The 25,750-nt window shown below is 37.2% G+C and overlaps 1 protein-coding gene and 1 long non-coding RNA gene across 3 annotated transcripts in view; one reads left to right on the plus strand and one right to left on the minus strand.

Annotated features, from left to right (window-relative positions):
• GALNT3 (polypeptide N-acetylgalactosaminyltransferase 3) overlaps positions 1 to 21,440 on the minus strand; it is a 112,011-nt gene extending 90,571 nt beyond the window's left edge. Inside the window, exon 1 of the mRNA XM_072612195.1 lies at positions 21,355 to 21,440. The gene's annotated coding sequence lies outside the window, so the exon portion shown is untranslated. The remainder of the gene's footprint in view (positions 1 to 21,354) is intronic.
• LOC140505809 (uncharacterized) lies at positions 880 to 24,127 on the plus strand. Of its 2 annotated transcripts, XR_011967673.1 has the most exons (4): positions 880 to 1,086; positions 19,222 to 19,315; positions 21,829 to 21,942; positions 22,739 to 24,127. It is a non-coding gene; the product is annotated as an uncharacterized lncRNA (long non-coding RNA). The 2 variants fall into 2 exon arrangements; XR_011967672.1 differs by lacking the exon at positions 880 to 1,086 and having other exon boundaries at positions 16,754 to 19,315.
• Positions 24,128 to 25,750: the final 1,623 nt, after the last annotated feature.

Below are 25,750 nucleotides of genomic sequence, written 5' to 3' on the forward strand. Positions count from 1 at the left end.
AAAGAGCATCTCTTGGTGCTCTTTTACGTTGGACAGTACTGTAAGTGACTGAGACTATAAAAATCTTTGGGGGAAAGAAAGTATTCTTATTTTCTATGGGATCTAAGTTCTTCTTGTAAATCTGTTCATGAGCCTTCTGAGAATCTGAATTTGTAAGTATTTGGTGACCTACCTAAAGAGACGTGGTTAAATATTGAGAATCTCAGACATCAAGCAAACGATAGAATTTATAGAAAAGGTTGTGTATCACCACAGTAAGAGAAAAAAATGACTACTAACCAATTTTTTGAGTCCAGAAACAACCCAAAGCAATTTCTACCTTTACTTTAAAAAACTTTTAAGAATAGAAGCAGGAAACAAGGATGTTCCAGTGAATGACAGCATTAATATTTCCTATATATGTTTAATCTGAGTAGAAAACTATTCCTAAAGAGTGCCATTAGTTATAATATAAACTTTAATTTTACTGTGTAACTGATGACTAAATACAACAAGTAGTCATATTTTTCCTTTCTCCTTTCTTGAATAGTATTTTGTTTGCTTATACCAGTGATCATTTCTTAGGTGAGGACAATGATTTTTCACAGTTTCTGCCTTTATTGGTTTCTATCTTTCTCTTTGTATTACTGCAGGTCAATCTCACAGATAAGCATTATGCTCTGAATGAAGCTGACTCATTTATCTGAACTAAGAAATGAATAGAACCAGTTATTTTACTTGACTTTATCTGGAACTTAACCAAACTAATTTCAACAGTACCCAAGTTGGAAATGAACCAAGATACTTATCCACTTTAGTTTCATGTGTAGTAATCGGTATGGACCAAGTGTACAACTGAAGCTTCCTTGCAAAGGGAGTTTGCATTTCCTACTAAGAAAGGTAACCTTGCTGAGTCATACAAAGTGATTTACAACTCCTTGAAGCCAAAAATAATGAACAATTTTATGAGCTTTGGAGAATGTAGGTCAAAGCCTACAATCCACTGCTAGATGAGAGGCTGTTCAGTTTGCTCAAGAGACTCAAGAGTAAGCTCTCACCTTAATCACTCCATGCTTTACATCCATGCAAGATGTTTGTGTGTTCTGGGTAAGAAAAGTTTGCATGCTATAGATAATGACAAAGAAATAATTGATAGTAATACGTGATGTTAACATTTATATAATATAGTGGGTATGTCCTGGCATGCCCAAGGAGGAACCCTGTACGGCCTTATTTCTTGTGTTTCCTTGATTATTTTAAATTCCTTAGACTAGGTGAGAATTTCCATTGCTCAGAGTCTTATTACAGGAATGATGATTCAGCACCCGAATAAAGGTCTCAAATTCTTGGCTAGGTAATATGCCTGAATGCCTTAGGGCTGAGTAATTATTTCATTTGCTTTTAAATGCTAAGTCAGAAGCAGATATCATTTATATCTGGCAAAAATAGAGAGAGAGAGAGACAGAGAGAGAGAGAGAGAAAGAAAGAGAGACAGACAGATAGAGAAGACAATACAGGAGAGACTTAGTTCCCTGCTTTGTACATCAACAAACCAGTGTTCAGTGAAGACACAAAAAGAAGCAAATAGAAGAAAGGTTCTCCTGAGAGAGAGGATAGACATAGAAATAACACAGAGACACATCAAGATGGAAATGGAACTTAAGAGAGACTTGAGTAGATATGTGGCCCATAAAGGGAACCATGTATACCTGGGAGCTAGCACCAGATGAGAGACTCAGAAGCAAAGATGAGCCACAAAGTGAAGGAGCTGCCCAAATCTTTCTGTTAAGTTGGTATTGTGAATTATATGGAAAGTGTATCTGCTGAAGGAAAAAGGACCTACCATAGGGTAGGATTAATTCACTCCCTAGCAACCTTCCTTCACCCCTGTCTGAAGGGTGGAGGTGGGGAATCCATGTTAGAAAAACAAATCTGGAAGATTGTACAGATACCTGGTCTTGTCAGTAAGGAGAGTTGTTTTGGTAGTTTATAGGCTTGTGTATGGGTCTTATGAATTTTTTGGAGGTTAAATAAAGCCTCTCCTATAACTAATCTGTGTACTTGTATGATGATTGAGGTCCTTTTTTGACATAGCCAATTTTTAGGGTTCTTATGTATAAGGGCATGAATCATAAAAAGATTCTGTAGAGTTTGAACTCTGACCCTATAAACCCAGAACTTCAGTTAAATCGGATTTTTCAAATGAAAATGCAGTAGCTTGTTTGAACTTTAGAGATTTGTAAAAATAAAGTGTGAGGTACAGTTGGTCCTACATAAATGAAACAATTATTATTGTGATTTATGTGATGAAAGTGGAAATCCAGTTGAAGGATTCTCATTCTGTGTCTTGCTGAAAGGAACTCAGTCTCCCTTAATACCACAACCTAAAAGATAAATAGAAGTGGAGATTTAACCTAGTGGAGATGTATTTTCTAGGCATCATATTCATATTTCATCTGTAATATTTTTTTAAAAAATCCTGTTTTCCTTAAATCAGAGGTAAATACTAGGAGTCTTTAAAAATTTAAATTTCTGTGTTTAATAATTTCTTCATTGGCCAAGGATATGCTCTTGAACTAACCATTTATTTCAGTGGGAAAAAAAACTCCTGCAATTAATCCTTTTGTATATCAACTATAGTTATCATCATCAAAGTCATTTATTATATACCTTTCTTCAATGTTACACTATAAAAAAAGCAAATTTAAATAATTAAATTTCTGTTTTCTAGACATATGTAGCTACTAGTAGGCATATCTAAAGAGTGTCTTTGCCTCAAGGATTTACAATCTAAACTTGACAAATAGGTGAGATTCAAACATATGAAAAAATATGATCTGCATGTTGTTTTCTTTGATTGGACATCATTTTATGGATGGAAGTGACAGTTTTGTTTTTGTCTTCATATTCTAATGTTTAGCACATTATAGGAACTTAATAAATAATTATTGATTGATTGAATTAATAAGGGGGGGGGACAGCCACATTTATGAGATCATAGAGCTCCCTGAGTCTCAGTTTTTGTGCTTCAGTTTCTCTCTCCCCTCTCACCAAGCATAAGCAGTGAGAATATCAACTAAGTTTATTTATATATTGTAATCAGGATTTCAAGGAAATGGAATGACTGGAAACTCATGACAGTATGTCAAAACCCTGAGAAGGAGAGTAAGAGAATGATGGGAGAGGAAGTTTTTCAGGATGATAAAATCCACCAAAAAGTTACCAATAGTAAATGTTTTAGGTTTGGTTTCAAACTAGAGTATCAAAGGAATTAACGAAAGGAAGCACAACCAAAGATAGCCTAGTCATACCAGATCTAGAGCTGTATTATAAGGTAGCAGTCATCAAAATTATTTGGTACTGTCTAAGAAATGGAGTGGTGGATCAGTAGAGTGGGTTGGGTACACAAGACACAGTAATCAATGACTGTAGTAATCTACTGTTTGATGAACCCAGGACTCTAGCTTCTGGGACAGGAACTCACTATTTGACTAAGGTTTCTGGGAGGGCTAGAAAATAGTATGGTGGAAACTAGGCACAGACCAACATATACCAAGATAAAGTCAGAATGTGTGCATGATTTAGGCATGAAAGGAGATACCATGAGCAAGTTGGGAGAGTAAGGAATAGTTTACTTGTCAGATCTATGGAGAAAGGAAGAATTTATGACCAAACAGGGGATAGAGAATATTAAGAAATGCAATATGAATAATTTTGGTTACACTAAATTAAAAAGTTTTTGCACAGATAAAACCCAAGATTTGGGGGGAAGCAGAAAGTTGGGAAATAATTTTTGCAACCAAAAGGCCTGATAAAGGCCTCATTTCTGGAATATATAGAGAACTCAGTCAATTTATAAGAGTGCAAGTAATTTCCCAATTGATGAATGGTTGGGGATATGAACAGGCAGTTTTCAGATGAAGAAATTGAAGATAGCCTTAGTCATATGAAAAAAATGCTCTAAATCATTATTGATTAGAGAAATGCAAATTAAAACAGCTCTGAGGTATCACCTCCCACTGACCAGATTGTCTAATATGATAAAAAAAAGAAAATGATAAATATGGGAGATATGGGAAAATTGGAATACTAATGCACTGGTAGTGAAATTGTGAACTGATCCAACCATTCTGGAGAGCAATTTGGAACTATGCCAAAGGGCCATAAAGCTGTGTGTATCCTTTGATCCAGCAATAACACTACTAGGTCTGTATCTCAAAGGGATCATAAATAAAGAAAAGAACCCACATGTACAAAAATATTTATAGCAGCTCTTTTTTGTGGTGGAAAAGAATTGGAAACTGAGAGGTTGCCCATCAACTGGGGAATGGCTGAACAAGTTGTGGTATATGAATGTAATGGAATATAAGAAATATATTTATATATAATAGAAACAGAAAATTAAAAAGATTGAAATATATCTATAAGAAACGATGATCAGGCAGGTTTCAGAAAAACCTGGAAGTACTTACATGAACTGATGCTGAGTGAAGTGAGCAGAACCAGGAGAACATTGTATACAGTAAGAACAACACTGTGCAATGACTAACTCTGAAAGACTTAGCTCTTCTCAGTGATATAATGATCTAAGACAATTCCAAAAGACTCAGTATGGAATATGCTATCTACATTCAGAGAAAGAACTATGGAGTCTGAATGCACATCCAATTTTTCTCTTTTTTTTCTTTCTTATGGTTTTCCCCTTTTGTTCTGATTCTTCTTTCACAACATGACTAATGTGGAAATGTTTAATATGATTGGACAAGTATAGCCTATATCAGATTGCATGCCTTCTTGAGGAGGAGTGAGGGGAAGGAGGGAGAAAAAAATTTGGAACTCAAAATCTTATAAAAGTGAATGTTTAAAACTATTTTTACATGTAATTGGAAAAAAATAAAATATTATTAAGAAAAGTTTGGTTTCAAAAATTCAGATAATTCTAATCGTTTGTAGATTGGGTGTACATGAATTGGTTTCTGGGTTGTTACTTAAACAAATTCTCAAAAACAGAATTTTAGACTTACATGTTAATCTTACGCTTTAAACATATTTTATATTTATGTTAAATCTCTAGACATTATTTACATTCTATTACACTTCTGTCTTCTAGTAAGTAGGAGATAGACTTCTCTCAGAGAAGCCTTTGCTACACAAAAGGATAAAAGGACATATGCAATAAGATAGTCAAAGAGAAAGTGTTAATTAACACGTTTAAAATAAAAATGCTACAGTTTAAGCATTTGGAAAGTAAGAGGCCAACCACAAAGGATAGTTTCCAACTATAAAGCCAGTTTCAAAGATTGAGATTCTCATTATTACATGACTATAAAACTATTTTCAATATTACATGTTTTAATAAGCATGTGACACTGTAAGGTGTGTGTTGCCTGTGTTATCTATGCATATGTATTATACATGTGCACATTAGTTGTCTAAATATGGCTTGTAAGGAGGAATGGAGAGACATATTATGCCTGGACTACCCATGAGGAAAGGAGAACAGAGCTGCATGATAGCTGGGGAACTGGGAAGAGGGGAGAGACAGGGGAACCTCAGGGCACTGACAGGCATCAATGTCCCCAATGTCCTCAATGAGGGGACATTGGACTAGAATTATTTATCTGCCAATTTAAATACTGCTGGCCTAGGAGTCAATAGGTTCAGAATAAAACTGCTTTCCTTTTCATTATCTTTAAAGGAGGGAAGGTAGCCCTTAAATTACTCTCACTAATTTCATTCCTTCCCACCAAATGTTAGCATGAAAGACCATCATAAATAGCAGAAATGAATAAAAACCCATTTATCCAAGTAAATAGTTAAGAGAAATCAGAGAAGTTATACAGCTTGGAATACGCTAGAAAATACAAGTGAATAAGCTCTTTAGCTGGGAAAGAGAAATCTCAGTTCAAACAGAGAGAGAGAGAGAGAGAGAGAGAGAGAGAGAGAGAGAGAGAGAGGCTCTAATTGAATCCAAGGAGAAATTTCTCAGTCTTCATGGAGGCAAACTGGAGATCAGGGACATGTTGAAAAGGCATTTCCTATATTTCAATTGCTTCTGAAGTCTCTCTCTCTCTCCAATCGTATGATATTGGTTCCAGAGAACCTAAAACTGCCCCTGTCCTCTCTCAAAGGAAAAAGAATTTCCCTCTTGTCAGTACTTTCTCCACCAGTTAGGAGAATCTCATGTAAAATGTCCCAGTCTTGGTTGGAAACCTGGGTTACACTGTTTGGCAAAAACTGTTTTAGAATTTTTATATGATATTTCATTAAAGAACTCAACAGATCCTGATATGGGATTATAGAGTTAAAGATGAAAGGAAGCAAAAACCATTTCTTCTAACCCCCCTCAATTTATTAATAACTCAAGGGAGGTAAGTGACATGAGAAAAGCTCCACAGGCAGGAAATATCTGAGGTGAGATTTGAATCAAGACTATTGGGTTACAGAGCTAGCATTCTTTCCATAACATCATGCTGCTTCCTTGTTTGGAGCTCATTTGTTGACACCTGTCATCTACCAACAAAGACTTTAACCTTCAGCAGCACTTTGAATGGCGCTGGATCAAAGAAGCAGGTCACTAGGGCGGGAATTCTTGTCTTTAAGTAAAAACATTCCAAAATTCTGCACTTCCATAGTGTGATGTAGTGAAAAAAAAACCAAACAAACCAAAAATAAGTCATTTATTTCTCCATGGTTATTTTCCTTCTTTGGGCATCAATTTCCTCACCTAGAGGAATGAGTTAGGTAGACTAGATAATCACCAAAGTCATTCACAGGGCTAATAGTTCATGAGTCTATGAAAAGAGTCTATGTAAAGTCTATGAAAATGGAGAGGAACTGACAAAATGATCTCATCCCTGTCCTAACGTCCAGCTTTTCCTAAAGTATGGATCTGGCCAAATCACCCCCTTCCTCCCCACTCCCCCACTCTCCCCTCCATGCTCAATGAGCAGCAGTAGCTTCTAACTACCTACCAAGTCTAACAGAAAATCCTGTTTGGCATTTAAAGTTCTTCCTTTTCCATCTTACACTTTACTTCCCTTCATGTACTCTCTAATCCAGTTACCCTGGCTTGCTTACCAGTTCTTCAGATGTGATACTATCTGCCTTTGTGCTGGCTGTCATGAATAGCTGGAATAATCAATCTCAGAATTTCAGGCTTCCTTCAAGACTGAGCTCAAATGCTACCTTCTCCAGGAAAGCCTTTCTTGGGCTTCTCTGCCACCCTATAATGCTAATTTCTTCCCCTTTCAGATTACCTCCCATCTACTCTGCATATATCTTGTGTATACAGATACACACGTGTATATACAGACAGAGATACATACACACATGTGTATGTACATGTGTGTATGTATGCATGCATACATACATACACACATAGATATACATTACACACGTAGGAGGCCACTAGGTGGTACAGTTGATAGAGTACAGTTCCTCAGGCATTTATTAGCTGTGTGACCCTAGGCAAGTCATGTCACCTTGTTTGCCTCAGCTTCCTCATCTGTAAAATGAGCTGGAGAAGGAAATGGCAAATCACTCTACTGTCTTTGCCAAGAAAATTCCAGTGGAGGTCACAAAGAATTGGCCATGACTGAAATGACTCAACAATAACAATATAGGTATATATGTGTGTATATATTTGTATGTATGTGCATATATATGTATATGTCTGTTTGTGTATGTATATTTTGTACTTAGTTATTTGTATGTTTTCTCCTACTAACAATCTGTGGGAAAGAAAAACATACCATAAGAAAAATACTTTCCTTCTCTTGAATCACCTGTTAGTTGATGTACTTGTGGGGTTATTGAAAGTATACTTCCCAACAGAACCTCTAGTAATTACAGATATCTAAATTTCGCAGTGAAAACAATAACCCAGTGAGGTCATTGCTGCATATGCTACAAGCTGTTCCAGTTGTCTTGATACAGCAGTTTGGGGGAATTTCTTAGATGGTATAAAAGGCCCCAGCTTGGCAGGAGCAGCCTGTGAGCATAGCCAACCTCACCTACCTGCCTACTCAGTGCCAGCTTGGGGTGGAGCATACAGGACAATAGCACTAAAAACCTAAGCTTTGGGTTGTACAGAGTGCCAGCTCCTGCCAACTCCCTGCAATTTGGCATCCTAATTTATATATTTACATAGCTCTGAATTCTCTCATTGACAACCAGTTCACCCACTTGTCTCAAACCTGTGGATCTTGGCACTTTGCAGACATTTCAATCATTGACCCAGCCTAGCTTTTTGTATGACACCTGCTTTCCTCCCAGCTCCTCCCAACTTTGACTCTCCTGCCCCAGGTGAAGATTATTCTTCACCTCACTCACTCCCTGCCTCAGGAGTGGTATGAAAAAGCCCTCAATGGAGCTTCTTGACTAAAGTAAATCTTATGTTGAGAATCATTTAAGACTAGCTCCTGGCCAGTAGGATTGTATCACTAGGTGTCACAAAGGTACCATCAGTTCTTGCCAACTAGGTTGGCAGAACACAGGAAATATCTTCTCCATTTCAGGTGCAGCAACATGCCAATACCTGCTCAGGTTGGAGAGAATTACACTGTTGTTTTCCTTAAAGATTCCAGAAAGCAGAAAGTGAATTTTTGCAACACAGGTCATCTTGAGGGAAGCATCTATCAAAGGGAAGACCAAGCATTGTCAAAGAAGTTCACATTACCTGGCACTGAGTGAGCTGGACTACAGCCAGGTCTAGGATGAGTATGAATAATAGATCCCTTGGAGTGGTTGCATGTATTCCAATTTGCATTATTCAAAGTTATAATTACATAAAATATGGTCATTGGTTCCAGCCCACTAGAAATATTCAGTGTGATAATGTGAGTCAGGACTTAGCTGTAATTAATGGCAAAGCTTGAGAGTTGTGTTGTACACATATGGTCAATGGTAAGATGCTTCAGAACGTTGGAATATTTTAAAATGTTCTCACAAATGACTAGGAACACAGGACAGAAACCAATTCTCGTTATGGTGTATCAATAGTCATTAAAGATATATACATACATATGTATATATCACACAAAACTTTTTCACCAAGCCTATTGCAAAGTTGTAGAAACCCTCATATGGCCTTCAAGATTATAACATTCACTCAGCTGATATTTGTTCAGTTATATTATAAATGTGCTTCTTTCTTCATGGGAAAATTTCTACATCCAACTTCTGGGTGGTAAAAAAGTACTTTGGACAGGAACTGGTTCATACCAAAGATTAGTACCTACTTTAGTCATACATTGAAACAGGAAGTTATCAATGTATCTCCCGGAATATTATTCAAGAATAAACTTATGTGGGGGGAAACTGTGTTCTTAGAGTGTCTTGATCTCCTTGGCAAGTCAGTACTACTCAGTCATCATTCACACTGAAAGCTTTTACTTTTGTAAATGAATTTTGGGTTGAACATGTCTGATTATTTTTACATTTCTACCAAAAATCCTCAACATTTAATTGTATCAATATTATCTTCCATGGCATAGAAGGGAAACCCTCAGATGGATAGTTCTACACTCATCTGAAAAATGGGAATAATAATAGTACCTATCTCCCGAGATTGTTGTGAGGAGTAAATAAGACATTTGTAAAGCACTAGGCATAGTGCCTAGCACATGGTAGTTACTTAATAAATGATTCTTTCCTTCCTTCTTTCCTCCTTTCCATAGGTTATCAGAGCCTAGGACAGACCTCATAACAGGTTGATTCCCCTATAACTTGAACAGTCTAAATTTACTCTTGGCTTGAACAAATTGTCCACAGATAGCCAAAACAAAGAAATTCCCAACTAGGGATCCCAGCTCTACCTGGGAAAACAGACAAACAGACTCAATTCCTTAGGTTCCAAATCCTATGTATGGAAACCCCAAGGTATTTTACCAATATCTAAGAGTGTGGATATTCCTCAGTTCTGAATTCCTGTTCTGATCTGCATAAAGATCTTATATCAATAGCTCTATAAGTTTTTTCTGATTTCTCCTGAACCAAGATTTCCAATAGTAAGATCACCAGTGTCGGACAATCCTCTGTGTTCCACCACTTAGTGATAGGAAAAGATCAAAAGCATTTGCCCTCCAGTGATTAGCTGAGTCTGCCATTATATGCCCTCTCTTCTTTCATGTGTCATGGCAACATTTCTTTCCTGTAGGTGAATTTATGTTCATAGATCATTACAGGTGCCCTCATTCCAGAAGCCTGAGGGTTTTCTTGAAATTTCAGTTCTATTTTAACTCAACTCAATTATTAAGTGCATGTGGAAGATACTGTTACATGCTTAATAAAACCAAGATCCCTATTAAATTATATCCCTGTTAAATTACTGAAAATCCTGAGTGAAAAGGTAGCGCCTACTTAGAGTCTACTGAGAACTATTAGCTCCCATAATGGATACATTTGGTATTTTTACCAGCTGTTTTGCCATACTCTTCCTCCATCATAGGACCTTAAACAGAATTTATATTTCCCCATGAAAAATTACTTAAAATGTCCTCTAATCAAGGTATCCTTTTCACAGATCAGCAATTGGACCTATGGTCTGGGAATCAATTTGGTATATCATAGAACCCTTACGTCTTATAGTATATATCATTGTAAATTATATCCCTTATAACCTACAAGCACTAAGTTTCATATTGTTGTCCATTTGTTTCAGTTGTGTCCAACTTTACAGGACCCCATTTGGAGTTTTCTTGGCAGAGATACTGGAATGGTTTGTCATTTCCTTCTCCAGTTCATTTTACAGATGAGGAACTGAGGCAGACATCATCAAGGGATTTGCCCAAGGTCATATAGCAAGTGGCTTATTGAACTCAATAAGATGAATCTTCCTGATTTCAGGCCCAATATTCTATCCAGTGTTTCATCTAGCCTCATAGAAGCATATAATGAGTTGTTGCAATAGTACACACGCTGTCTGCCAACCCCCTAGACACACTACCCATAGTACCCATTGTACCAAGATAATCTATTAGCTGAACCCTTTATAACATCAGCCTGTTAGCCAGCTACCTAATGAGAAAATAGATGAGGAGACAATCAGATACTACAGTGGAAATATCATTGGATTTGGAGTTGGAGGACTTGCATCCAAATTCTTCGTACTTCCTGGGTGAACTTGAAAATCGACTAGCCTCTCTTTGCGTTAGTTTATCTATATATAAAATAAAAGGGTTGAATTAGATGTTCTCTAGTAGCATTTGCATGTTTATTATTATGACCTGGACAACAAAAGAAGGGATCAAGAAGGTAGAAACAATGATTCAGTCAATAACTTTGCCCTCCTTCTCAAACCAAAATGAGAGCCAGAATTTTTTGACACCATTAGGATCACATTTCTGGCTAGGAAATTGGCAGCTCTAAGGCTAGGGGCATGCTTTCATGTACCCAAAGGCAAAGCGGGGAAAGTCATTGTGCTATGCTGAATCTCCTCTGTCAAGGTAGAGAATTTTTAAAAAATATGCACTACATAAGAATTTGAATTGAACCAGGATATTATTTGTGAAATTCATATTAATCATTTTATTATTCAATAATTAATATAACATTTTGTAGAAAAATGGAGAATACATGGGACCCAACAAGTCTTTTTTATTATTAATTTATTAGAATACATCCATATCCATGGAGTGTCAGCATGTGTCAAAGTTGGCTGGTTCTCCACTTTCCTCCTTTGTACTGGTAAAGGTGGGGTCTCAGATCTAAGCTAGCTCATAAGCTGCTGACTTGCCACTGCTTTTTTCTAACACCACGCTATTGGAGTGCCACCAACCCTTGAAGGTTCACAAAGAACCACAGGGCACCATGAATAAGATTTCACTTCCAGGACACATGGAAGATTCACTGAGCCAGTGAACGAAACCTGGTGATGGCACACGAGAATCACAGGACAAGAGAAGGAGGAAGTCTCCTCATCTCCAGGAGCTGGGTGCTTCAAGCTATGCGATCTTATTATAATCTGGATTCAGCACCTTTCTAACTTCAGGAAACAGAAGGAGGGATGATCCAAAGAAACTCTTAAGTCCGGACAGATGGAAGCCCTTCTATTAGGTCTTGTAGAATCTGTCCTTAAGTGAATGCCTGTCACAGGACCTGGAACACAGTAGGCTCTTAAAAACACTTATTGGCAAGACTTGTATGAATTGATGCTGAGTGAAAGGAGCAGAACCAGAAGAACTTTGTACACAGCAACAGCCACAGTGTGCGAGGAATTTTTCTGGCAGACTTTGTACTTCATTGCAATGCAAGGACTTAAAAAATTCCCCATGGACTCTTGAGACAAAATGCCTTCCACATCCTGAGAAAGAATTATGGAATTTGATTGCAGAATGAAGCAGACCATTTTTTTTCTATTATGTTTTGTTTTCTTTTATTATTTCTCCCATTCATTTTAATTCTTCTATGCAACATGACTAAGGTAAAAATGTATTTAATAGGAATGTATGTGTGGAACCTATATAAAATTGTATGCCATCTCAGGGAGGGAGTGAGGAAGGAGGGGGAGGGAGGAGAAAAAATTTAAGATATATGGAAGTGATTGTAGAACACAAAAAACAAATAAAATAATTTAATTTTAAAACTGCTTATTGGTTTTTTAGGCAACTTCCATTACTGTATTCCTTGATTACTGCTCTCAGCTGCAGTTTTATGAATGAGAGAAGTGAGTGGGGGTAGGGGAGATGAGGGGTTTCAAGAGTAGAAACTCACTGAGCTGGGAGCCCAATTCATCAATTAAAAAGCATTGATTAAATGCCTACCATAGACTGAGCACTGTGCTAAGTGTTGAGGAGGTGTATATAAGAGTGACATAGTCCTTGGCCTCAAAGAGCATATATCCAGTGCCTGTAAACAAAATTATTCTCCTGCTATCTAAGTGATTTTAATTCTCTGGGTTTCAATTTTCCCATTTGTAAATTGAAGGAGTAAGACTAGATATTCTCTAAGGCCCCTTCTAATTCTAAACCTCTGATTCTATGACCCTATGGCCTAGCAAGCTGTGGATATATTTCAAAGGTTTCTTATTTGATAACTTGAAAGCTTGTCAGAGACATCTTAAAACACAACTTAGGTTCAGTTAACCAGGAAGAGAAGGGTGGTTGGATGACCACACATAGCAGCACAAATAAGCTTTGCAGTAAAGATGAAGGCTAATCCATCAGCCCATCAGTTCTGGCAGTCATGACTCTGGAATTCCTCCCTGCTTGTTTCTGACTCACAGTCCCTATTGACTATCTGGAGTTTTGTTATCATTGGTCTACAGATCAGTCCCTTGACTATGCAAATTTTGATGTGGACCATTTCCATTAGATTAGAAATTCATACTCCTTCTTTTCCTTCTTGCCAATATTGCTGTGTTAGTGCTTATTTAAAGTATCAGACTCCAAACCAGGACCTCCATTCCTAAGGAGGATGCCCAGGCCACTCATGTCTTTATTCTTCTCCAAGCTTCACTTCTGACTTTCCTCCCCGACTTTCTCTCCAATACCCTAGAAGCCTCTCCAGTAAGGACGTTCACTCCATCCCTCTGATTGGCTAGTTTGTACCAGAATCTCCATTTTAGGAAGGATGCCCAGGTCATCATGTCTTCATTCCTCCCAGGCTGAACTCCTCACTCTTCCCTAGCCTTTCTTTACCAGTGTCCCTGAACTTAAGCACTAGCCACTCCATCTTTTTTCAGTTTCCTTTTATGTGTTGTCTTCTTCTGTTAGAATGAAACTTTCTAATTCAGGAATTGTCTTTCTTTCTGCTTGTATTTGTATCTCCCAGGTTTTGTACAATGTATGGCACGGGGTAAGCTCTTAGCAAATGCTTGTTGATATGATTCAATGTCCTTATTTCATCCTTTGGGGCCATATACTCACTTCCCCCTTCCTATCCCAATTAATTACACATTCAGTTCAGGACAGAAAAATTAACTGATTTGAGAAGTTTTACCTGAAGAGAGAATAAATTAGTCAGTTGTCAGTGCATTCATTTTTAGGTTACTCCATTTAAGCTTTTTTAACAGATGGATACAGACCTCTTTATCTCTCTGCAGTGACTTTTTATTGTGTGACTTAAAGCAAATGGAAGGAGATAACTTATAAGCCTATGAAGACTGGCTGAAGAATTTGCAATTACTTTCCTTTTAATAGGCAAAGCTAGCATAGTGTCATTGTCAGAAAAATAATACTCCCCCTAAGAAAAAGATGCCAGTCATCTTTCACACATTTTGTGCTGAATAGATAATATCATCCCTTGATGAGTTGTGCACAGTGTGATGTTGAAGCCAAGCATTGTCGGGAAGCCTGTGCACCTTAGCAAGAAAAGTCAAAAGTGACCCTGAGCCAGCTTGTTCCTGCTGACGATGAGTCTAGCTGCTACAGAGCTCAGTGCAAAAAGCAAGACAGCCTACCCGTCCACCTGGCAGCTGGTGAGGCAGCAACAAGGCTATTTTCTAGCCTTGAGGCATTTAGAAGCATAAATAAGCCATATTTAGAAGCACAGAAGTGAGGCTTTATGGGAGGGGTTCACCTCCTCAGGGTCTCTGGAGACCTACAGGACTTTAAAAAGGCCTAATGATTCCTGCACAGGCATTAGATAGCCAATGAAGCAAACTCAGTGGAGATGAATCACTGGGAGTAGGCAATGAGTCATCAGAAGGAGCACAGCGAGGAGATAATTGGGGGGGGGGGGTTCCTAAGAAGGGGAAAGAACACTTGTTGATTCTGAGGGGCTAGTGGGAGAAGGAAAAGATGGAAAAAGCCATTAGAATATGTGAAGTATGGGATGATGTGGCCTAGAGTGACCACATTCAGCAGAATCATAGGATCTAATAAATATTAGGGAGAAAAGAAGAACTGAAGAAAGACTAGCATGATTACTCAAGGTGGTTGGGACAGTGATAAAAGGTGAAAAGGAGGAGGAAGAGTTACTAATTTTTCTTCTGTTTTCTCTGAAAGAGAAAATAATTTTCATGTGTGAAATAGCCCAATAGGGAGTTAAAGTCCAACATAGAATTAAGAAGAGAGTATTTAACTGTCCTGGGTGATTTCAAGGCCCACTCATTCTTCACTCCTGTTGGTGACTGAACAGACTTGGTCAATGACTTCCAAAAGATCATGGAGAATGGAGAAGGTCTAGGAAAAGCAAATGTCTCAACTTTTTTAATATAGAAAATTATGGAATATGTAAAGTATAAGTCAATGAAGTTGATTTTGCAGAATTCTTGCCTGAATTATTAAAGTTGAAAAGTGATGTGACACAATGAGTAGACAGTCAGTGCTTAAAAATCCCACTTTTGACATATGCCACCACTGTAGTCCTAGTCATTTAACTTCTCACTAGCCTCGGCAATTCTATAAGTTTATAAATTGTAGAAGTGTTGCAGATCTGCATTTTTGGAAGGCATTCCCTGTATCAGTGGAGTCACAGATTTCTAACCCTTCCGGTCCCAATTAAAAAAAGAGAAAAATTATTAAAGGGATTGTTAGTGAACATATAGAAAAAAAGACAGTTGGCATGATTTCATCAAGAACATTATCGAATAGCATTTCCTCTTTTCATTAGGTTATTAGACTCATATAAGAAGCACAATGGATAGATATTGAACCTTGACTTTAGGAAAATCTGACATTCATAGCTATATGACAGTGGGCACATCATGTAATCTCCTTGGGCCTTGAGGAATGCCTTAAGACTCCAAGTTATAAATGGGTAGTCATTCGTCTTGGTGAATACCCTACTGTCAAAATCATCATTCCTTGACATTTTGGGCTAGTAAATTTGGGAATTGGTGTAGATATAGTTCATTTAAATTGAAGCAAAACATTTGGCAAAGTCACTCATACTATTCTTATGGAAAAGGTCAAAAGATATAATGAGCCAGTTGATAGCGAAAGTTGAGTAGTGTAGGTGAATGAGAAACTAGTTTGGGTGGATCCAAAGAGTAGTCATTAACAATTTTATGCCAATTTGGAAGGAAGTTTGTAGAGAAATGACCTAGGGTGTGGTGCCACAGATGAGAGTTGGGTGAGAAGTGAGCACCAACAGTGGAAAAGAAGCCCTGAGGAGGGTTCAGCAACCCTCCCATCAGAGGTGCTAGTCCTCCCTGAACACCCCATACACCTTTCTTACACCTTACTCCCCAACATGTGCTCTTTGAAACAGTGACACTGGCCTCCTGGTTGTCCCATCCAAATGCACACTCTGTTGCTCTGCTGTGGACATTCTCTGGCTGTCTCTCATGCCCATAACACTTTCCTTCCTCTCTGACTAATGACCTCCCTGACTTCCTTTAAGTCCCAATTAAAATCCTATCTCTACAAGAAGCTCTACCCAACACCTCTTAATTTCAACATTTTCCCTCTCTTAATTATTTCCTATTTATCCTGTCTATAGCTTGCTTTGTATATATCTATTTGCATTTGTCTCCCTCAGAGGGCAAGAACTAGTATTTCACCTTTTTTTGTATCCCCAGCACTTAGCATAATGTGTGGCACATAATAGGGGCTTAATAAATATTTACTGAAATTGAAACCAATGGCCTTTTCTGATGCTAGCCACATCATGTATGGTGGTAATTCTGACTTCTTGAAGGCCATATAAGCAGTGCAGAAACTATCGAATCAGGAAAGGCTTTGATTAGGAGCCCATGGATAGACCATATGTCAGTCACACAAGGGCTGGCCAAGATACATATGAAAAGCTTATCCCATGGTTAGCTAAAGAGGGATGAATTTTTCAGTCACAGCAGCTTTTAAAAGCACTCTACAAATTCATAGAAAGGTCATGGAAAGATCATGATCATGATCTACATGGGTGGAGAGAGCACAAAGTTGTCCAGACTTTTGAACTTGAATCGTTATACTTTATAGGTTATTAGGATGTATAGAGTTGTTTGTCCCTGTCTTAAAAGTCAACAGATTTTGATATTTCATCTATGTGTTTGTTTTTAAAACAGAGTTCTAGATCCTTTCATCTATCTCAGGCATCTTGCCATTTGCTTTTCCTCTGTCCCCACCTGGAACAGCAACCCCCTGACCTAGACCCATAAAGGCCACAATTCTCTTCTGTTTCCTAGGGCGAGTAATTTACTGTGCTTTGGCACTCCTTCTTAGAGGTTGAGCAGCCCTGATAAGTTAATGAGAGAAGACAAACTGGTCTAACTGCCTTGACCTAGCTGTACCCCTGACAATGTTCCCCATCCAGTCACTGGGTCACCCATGTGCCTTGCCTGATGCCCAGGGTGTTTTACTTTCTACTTCTTTCTTTGAGAATGTTTATCAAATCAATAGGTAGCTAAGTGGCACAGTAGATAAGAGTACTGGAACTGGAGTCAGAAACACCTGAGTTTAAATCCAGCCTCAGACACTGACTAGCTGTGTGACCCTGGGCAAGTCACTTAACTTTGTTTTCCTCAGTTTCTCATCTGTGAAACAAGTCGGTGAAGAAAATGGCAAACTACTCCAGCATCTTTGCCAAGAAAACCCTAAATGGGGTCATCGCGAGTAAGACATGATCGAAATCACTAAATAATAACAATATCAAATCAAAACTGCCATTGCTTCTGGAAAGGGTGTGAGTATTGCCATCTGTGGCCCCACTTGCTACTGCTGGGATTTCTGAGATTCAGACTCCCCTTCTGGCCACCCTCAATTTGTGTTGTCTTCTATCAGAGAGCAGAGGAATGTCTAACTTTTGTCTTTGTGCTGTCTAGTACAATTCCTTGCATACATCAGGTGAGTAACCAGTGCATTTTCATTTATCCATTCACCAGAAGTCTTTTTTCTTTTTTACCTTTTTTTGTTGTTTGCATTTTAAACCATCATCTTTCTCCTTATAGCTTTCTGCAATTGAACCCTTTCTTATAGTAAATTAAAATATTTAAGCAGTCAGTCGGTGCTGATAGCATATACCCCTTTCTGAAATCACAGTGCCTCACCTCTCTACTGAGAGAAAGAAGGGCATGCCCATTGCTTCTAATATACTATCTGCTATAATCTAGGAAAATCTAAATGCTGGGCAGTAATCCTTATTTTATACATAATTCTAAGGTATGAGATTAAAAATAAAAATAATATTTATGTTGTGCTTTCATGTTTACAAAATGCTTTACAAATATTATTTAATTTAATCCTTACAACAACCCTGGGAGATGGAAAATATTATTATTTTCATTTTACAAGTGAAGAAACTGAGGTACAGAAGTTAACTAACTTGCCTAGTGTCACACAGCTAGTAAGTGTCCAAGGCTGCATTTGAACTCAAGTCTTCCAGACTCTAGGTCTAGCCTTCTCACCATTCTAGGTCAAAAGCTTCAGGACGATTCCATGATTCGTTTTCCTTATGGGTTAGAGGCATGAGCTAAATAGCAACTTTATTCATAGACTTTTCCACACTTAACTTCAAGGTTAATCTATTAAACATAAAGGTTTAAAAGAAACTCTGAAAACTCTAATGTAAACTAGAGTAAGTAATTCAACTTAATACTCAAAAGTGTTTTAAATGAACAGGGGAAAGCTTTTCATTAGCATTTCCCCATTGAATAGTAACTGCAGCCATCCCAGCTTTGTCTCGTTCTATATGAGTGCATAATCAAAAACATCAGTTGTAGTTTCAGTAATGTCCGTTCCATTTTGTAACTCCTGGATGTTTTTCATGTTAAGTTCAATATTATTTTCCATTTCCTCTCCTTAAACTAACTTCAATCATATGTGCTCTAGTGAAATCTGATTTTATGTTAGCATGTTGGTCACAAAATCCAGCCATGGAAGATACAAACATTACCTCATTGAAAAGAGTTGGTAGGGAAAAAAAAATTTGACTTCTCATTTTTTCCTCTTTGGAATCCTACATTGACACATGAATGAGGCCATGCCTACACGCTCTAGCAGAACCATCCAAGGCCCAAGTCGCCTGGAAGTATGAGTCAATCCCATTAGCCTTGGATGGGCTGTGTGATAGGCAAAGAATCAGTTGGTAGAGCCAAGGCACTGTCATGAAGAAAATATTAGGCAGTTAGACAGGAAGTTACCACAGAGTGGTCTGTACTGTTCTGCTGCTGAATGGACAGAGATAGCCAAAGTTACTTAGCTCCCTTTCAAAAACATTTAAAAATGATCCTTAAATCCTAGAACTGTTCTGTCATTCTAGTAACTCAGGTGATAAGGGGGCAAACCTTTCCTGAACGATTTTCTTCCTCCTTGCCCCCACCCTTTCCTGGCAATACACATTGAATCTTCTTTTCTATCCCAGAAAAACAGTTAATAAGCAGCGCATTCAGAGATCACAATGAACAGTGTAAGTAACATTCTGCAGAGGTAATTCCCTGCTTCTCTTCTTAGAGGAGGTAAGTGTATTTCATTATTTGCTCTGAGACTGAGATTGTTGGTTACAAATAACCAGAATTTCCAATTGTAACTTTGGCCAAAACTAGCCCACTACAGTCAAATTGCTGACAGAGATGCAAAAACGTTAGTCATTGGGATTATGTGGTCTTTAAAGTGCCCTGCCATCAAGGAATCCAAAACAAGTAATACTCAGAATAATAGCTGAAATTCATGTAGTACTTTGCATGCATTATCATATTTAAGTCTTGTAACAACCCGACAAGATAGATATTATGGATGGTAATAATAATAACGGTTATTATTATTTCACAAATTAGGAAAATGAGATTGAGAGAGAGGCTACATATTCATAGTAACCTAACTAGTACCTGTCAGAAGCAGGATTTAAACTCAGTTCTTTCTGGACTCTAGGTCAAAGATTCTTCTTTGTAGACCAAGAAGTTTAGTGAGAAGTGGTAAGTACACAATTAGTCAGTTGATAGGATTATAATTCAGGATGACCCAAAAGTCTTAAAGCTGTTTTAAGTTTTAATAAATTTAATTGATTATTGTTTTACTAAATATTTTATTTAAAACATATTATTACATGGTCTAATGAAAAGAATATATTATTAAATATTTTGTTTATAAGAAATATTATTTTATTTAAAAGAAATATTAGCATTAATTTTTTATTTGTAATGAATATTATTAAATATTTAATAACTTATGGCTATTAATCCTTAAAATAGCTTTAAGACTTTTTGGTCACCCTGTTTATCTAAAAAGTGTAAGTACTGCAATATGATGGGAGTATTAGGTGAGGTTCATACCTCAGACTATCTCAAAAGAGCATTACTTGTGGTAATGGAAGCTTAAACTCTTATTTTTAAATCATCAATTCACTGGGTTATAAGATTTGCTTATTGATAGCAGTGAGGTAGCCTAATCCCCGATTTCCCTATTTTTTCCACTATACACGTCCCTGACTTCATATCCAGGCAGTATTTCTACTAAGTATAAATTCAGCATTAAAAAAAAATCTTCTCATTGCTAGGAAACAATAATTAAAATATGATAATATAACCCATGGATAGCCATTTCCATCTTCCCAAAGGAAATTATGTCATGGCCTACAAACTGATGAAACATTTAAATATAAAATCTTATATAGTATAGATGGATAAATAGAAAATAGCTAGCTAGCTAGAGAGATAGACAGATAACACTATTATTACAAAGCATTCTACACACAAAGTGTCCCAGAAGTCTTAGTGCAATCTTAAACTTGTAAAACTTAAAGCTTAAAACTGTACTAAGACTTTTGGGACATTATCTCTATTAATCTGAGCCTCACAAAAACCCTGTGATGTAAAGAGTACAAGTATTATTCTCTCCATTTTGTAGTGGGGAACTGAGTTGTTGAGTTACCTTAAAAGTCTGCATTCATGTTTACAATACTGACAACTGAGAGAAGCAGAGTTAAAGAACTATATAGTTATTTAAAAGGGACCATAGTAGTCACTGAGTCTAGCTCTCCTCATATTTTAAAATGAAAAGACTAAGTTCTAGAGAGGTAACATGATTTTTCAAATTCCCACATCTATTTGAAAGCAGACAAAACAATTTTCAGGCAAAAATATGCTAATTGTGAAAATAATAGGATTAGTTCTTTGTCAACAGCATTAATGAAGCACTCCAGCATGATTATTGTAGACAGAGAATATCTTTTGGAAAGGGATGAGGAGGGGATTTGAAGGACAGTAGTGCTGTTGAGAATTTTGATTTGGTATTTTTTTTTATTTTACAGAAACAGAAAAAAGTGTGCGCATTTTTGGGGGGAGAGGGAGGCAAATGCTAAGAATTAGCAGGGCATATAGTATTTAATCAGCATTTTAAAAGCTGATTATGACAATAGTTGAAGTTTCTATACTTCCTAAAATTCAAATAGAACACAACAATTTCTTATTTCTGTCACAAGCCCCAAAGAAAACCTATTGTATAATTCTCTTGTTAATTTCCCCCTGAATTTTATAGTATGCTTACAAGATTTACTTACCCCATCTCTCCCATAATAAAAATCATTCTTCATAGGAGTAGAATGTGGATTCTTCTCTGCCTTCTGAAATTATTGATTTCATTTTCTCTCCTTGAACTATTGGAACAGTTGCTTTAAAAGCAAAATGCCTCAGCACAGGAATGAGAGGGTGCTCAGTTATGCAGTGTCTTCTGTTAAAACCAGAGAGGTTGGGGGGAACCCACAAAAAAAGAAAACTGCCAGCCAGAATCTGCAAGTAGTTTATTTTGGTACCTTCTTTTTTTGCTCCTAATGAAATAGAGAAAAATAAACCATCTTCATTCCAAGCAAGAGGTTCTGAAGGTTAACAGCAACCACAGTTGACTAGGAGACTCAAATGCTTAACAGTCACTGTAATTAAAACCTAGTAAATACGACTGTTTAAGACACTATCAGAAAAGCCGGAGTCCCTCCAGTGCCTAGGCTGAGGTTTATCATGATTTGGACTCTCTGCAGCTGAATGTGGAGGATGGGTGCACGGAATGACAATGGAGATACTGTATTTACAACTTGAAATTGTGAGCAAAAACTGAAGTGGTTTCAGACAGTAAAAGAAACCCTTATCATGAGGTAAGCAGTGTATCTGTTGTATTTCCATGGCAAAGATGAAAAAGAGGGAATTAAGTAGCAGATGAATCCCCCAGGAGACGGTAAAATCATATGTACTAGGAAATGAAGTCCTTGCAAAGGAGATCTAATAATCGTCAGATGACAAGACAGGCACACAAATAACTTAAGATACACACTTTGCTAAATGGCCTGTTAAAATAGAGAAAGTGTTTCATTGTTTGAGCCACGACGACAGAGTACAGAATGTCCAGCATTCTATTGCTTCATTCATCTGGAGCCAGGTCAGGCTTGTATCACTGAAGATTATGTAGTTATTAAGACACACACACACACACACACACACACACACACACACACACACCAGAATTGGTGGTAAGCCAAGTGGAAAGGGAAATGTCAACATTCTTTCTCTAATGTACCCAGGATTTATTGAACTACAATAACATTACTTGCCTATAGCAAGCAGTATACATTTGAAAAACTTCTTGTGTTTATAAAAACAGTTGGAGTTTTCTTTTTCAAACTATACCATGTGTTAAGTATCAATCAAAGAGAGTTCTTCCAATTGGCACATAGCCATTTATAAAATGTACATATGTTAGGTCTTAAGGAAATGTAAATGTTTTGCCATTTTCCCTTGGCAAAAATACTGTATTATATGCACAGCCTTTTAATTGCTCATCCCCTTACAGCTATTCTGTTTAATATGTCTGAATCCATGCTCTTTTTTTTTTTTTTTTTTAGAATGCATGTCCCCTAAGATCAGTGAAAGTGTGTTTTCTTTGTTTTCTTTCAGGATCCAAGTTCCTGTAATAAGGTCATGTTCACAGTGGGCGCTCAGGATAGGATTTGTCACAACATTCAAGTTGTTTTTCTACTACTGAGGATTGATTGCTACTGACCTTGTTACTCTTTATTGCCTCCCCCCTCCTTTTTTGTAACCAATGAGAAGTTCAGTTGTTAAATGGCTAGGTGGGATTAGCTAAAGACAGTCTGTGGACAGGGAATATGAGGAAACCTTTGCTTTGTGAGCATGTTGTTCTAAGTCAGTGACCTCCCATTGTTTTGATCATGCATCCTTATCAATAAAAAGTTTGAACATGCATCCTTAATATGTGTATGTTTACTTATTTATAAATTAAATGTGTGCTACTATACTAATAACTAGGTGTAGTGTAAAACTTATTCAAAAATAGATACTTTAAAAAGATGAGATGCAGAAGAGTTAGCAGTTGCTCATAGAGTCAGTAGGGAGTTGCTGAAATTTACTGAGTAGGGGAGTGACATGGTCAGATTGGCAGTTCTATGGAGAATGGATTGGAAAGGGAAGATACTTGAGGTAGGGAGATCAATTAAGAAGGTATTGTAATAGTCCAGATGGATGATTATGAAAATCTGAACTTGTGTGTTAATGTGTGCCTAGAGAGAAGGGGACAGATGAGAGAAGTAATGGGACAGAAACGGCAATATTGGGCAACTGAAGTGAGGTGAATGAAAGTAAGGAGTCAAAGATGAAACCTTGGTGATTGGAAGGATGATTGCATCCTTCATCACACCTAGCAAAGTTTAGAAGAGAGGAAGCTTTGTGGGAAAGATAATGTGATCTATGATGAAGAAGATAAATTGTAGCATGTGTGCCCATCCTATGAAATTTACTCTGTTCCACCTGTTAAACAGCCAAAACAAAGATGGAGGAGATGAGACTTTTATTCAGCGGCAGAGGCACTACTTCTGCCTCTGAGGACTTTTGCCCTTTAAGAAGTTCCTATTGTAGCCACAAGATGATCTGGGTGGCAGGGAGTGGTTATGCTGGGGATGGGGAGAAAAGGAGTTGGGATTTTCCCAATGCATAGGCAAAGCTGTCACTCTAGGTGCTTGGTAACAGTTAGATTGTAACTGCAGTTAGATTACAGAGAGTTGGTATCTAGCTGGTAAAGGTGGAAATTGGGAGATTCTACAGCAGAATGAAGAGAAAGTATGGGAGTTGTATGGTATGAGGGTAGGTGTGGTTGTGTTGGAGGAAAGACCCAAGATTGACTCTTTTGGAGAGAGTGGAATGTGATTCAAATTCCTACCCTCTAATTGATTGATCACATACACCATGGGGTCGGATCACCATAGCTGAGGTCCAAGAAACAGAGACCTCTAGATGTACCAATCTCATAAGGTAGCGCTAAATGCCAACTGCCAATTGGGCATATTGCTCTGACTTGTGATAGCATCAGGCAAATGAACCAAAGTAATTCAGGAATTAGCTGTGAAAATAATTGTATAAGTTTTCTCTATTTTATTATACTTCTATGAAGTGTTAGTGAGAAATTTTGTATTTATACGGCCTTTTGATGTTGTCCAGTTGTTTCAGTCATGCCCGACACTTTGTGACCCCATTTTGGGATTTTCTTGGCAAAGACTCTAGAGTGGTTTGCCATTTCCTTCTCTAGCTCGTTTTGCAGATGAATAAACTGAAGCAAATAGGGCTAAATGACTTGTCCAGGGTTACATAGCTAGTGAGAACCTGAGGCTGGATTTGAACACAGGAAAATGATCCTTCTTGACTTCAGGCCTGGCACTCTATCCACTGTGCCACCTAACTGCCCATAGAGGGCCTCAGTATCTACAAGATACTACAATTAAATAATTATGTAACAAAAAATTCCAGCAACTCATTGGAAAAGATCCTGATATTGGGAAAGATTGAAGGCAAAAGGAGAAGAGAGTGGCAGAGGAGGAGGATGGATAGATAATGTCATGGAAGTGATGAACATGAACTTGGACAGACTGTGGGAGATAGTAGAAGACAGAAGGGCTTGGTCCATGGGGTCACAAAGAGTCCGATATGATTGAAGGACCAAACAACAACAAAAATCCTTCCTTTAAGAACTGTTCACATTCTTGACCACTTATCAATTAGGGAATGGATTTTGGTCATACATATTTCTGGTAGTTACTTATATATCTTGGTTGTTGATAGCAGAAATATTTGATACCAAGATTGCATTAATTTTGTTCATGCAAAAGTTGTTAATTTCATATAATCAAAATTACCTCTATTGTATCCTTATTTGGTTAAGAATCCAGCTGCTTGCCATAGATGCAAAAAGTACATGATCTTATGCTCTTCTGATGTTTTTTTTATGCCATGATGTTTAACAACCTGATTATGAATCCATTTATTGATTACTGTGGTTTATGGTATAAGATGTTGATCTAATTTTTAACAGATTACTTCTTAGTTTTCCCATCAGTTTTTGTCAAAGAGACTTCTTTCCTACATATTTCATGTTTTGAGGTTTATGGAACACCAGGTTATTGAGTTAAATTATTTCTGATTCTTCCTTTGTTTTCTCTGTTCCATTGATAAGCTTTTGGTTTTTTGTTTGTTTGTTTTAACCAGTATCAAACCATTTTGATGATTACTGTCTTATAACATAGTTTGATATCTGGAAATGTTATTTTCTCTTCATTTCTCCTTTTTTTCATTATTTTCTCTGGTATTCTAGATCTCTTCTTCCTCTAAAAGTTCTGTTATTATTTTGTCTATTCATGTGAAATAGTTTGATTAGTATAAAAGTATTGTCAGTAAATTAATTTAGGCAATATCATTTGATTATATTTTTATAATCTAACCACAAGCACTGACTATCCCTATAGTTATTTAATATGTTCTTTTTTCTTTAAGGAGCATACTGTGATTGTACCAGTAGTAAATACGTATTATTTACCCAGTAATAAATATGCTTTGGTAGATTAACTTCCCGATACTTTCTGAATTCTGTAGTTTTTTTTTAAGTAGGACTTCCCTTTCTAT

The sequence above is a fragment of the Notamacropus eugenii genome, chromosome 5 (assembly GCF_028372415.1).
Source record: "Notamacropus eugenii isolate mMacEug1 chromosome 5, mMacEug1.pri_v2, whole genome shotgun sequence".
Lineage (NCBI taxonomy): Eukaryota > Metazoa > Chordata > Mammalia > Diprotodontia > Macropodidae > Notamacropus > Notamacropus eugenii.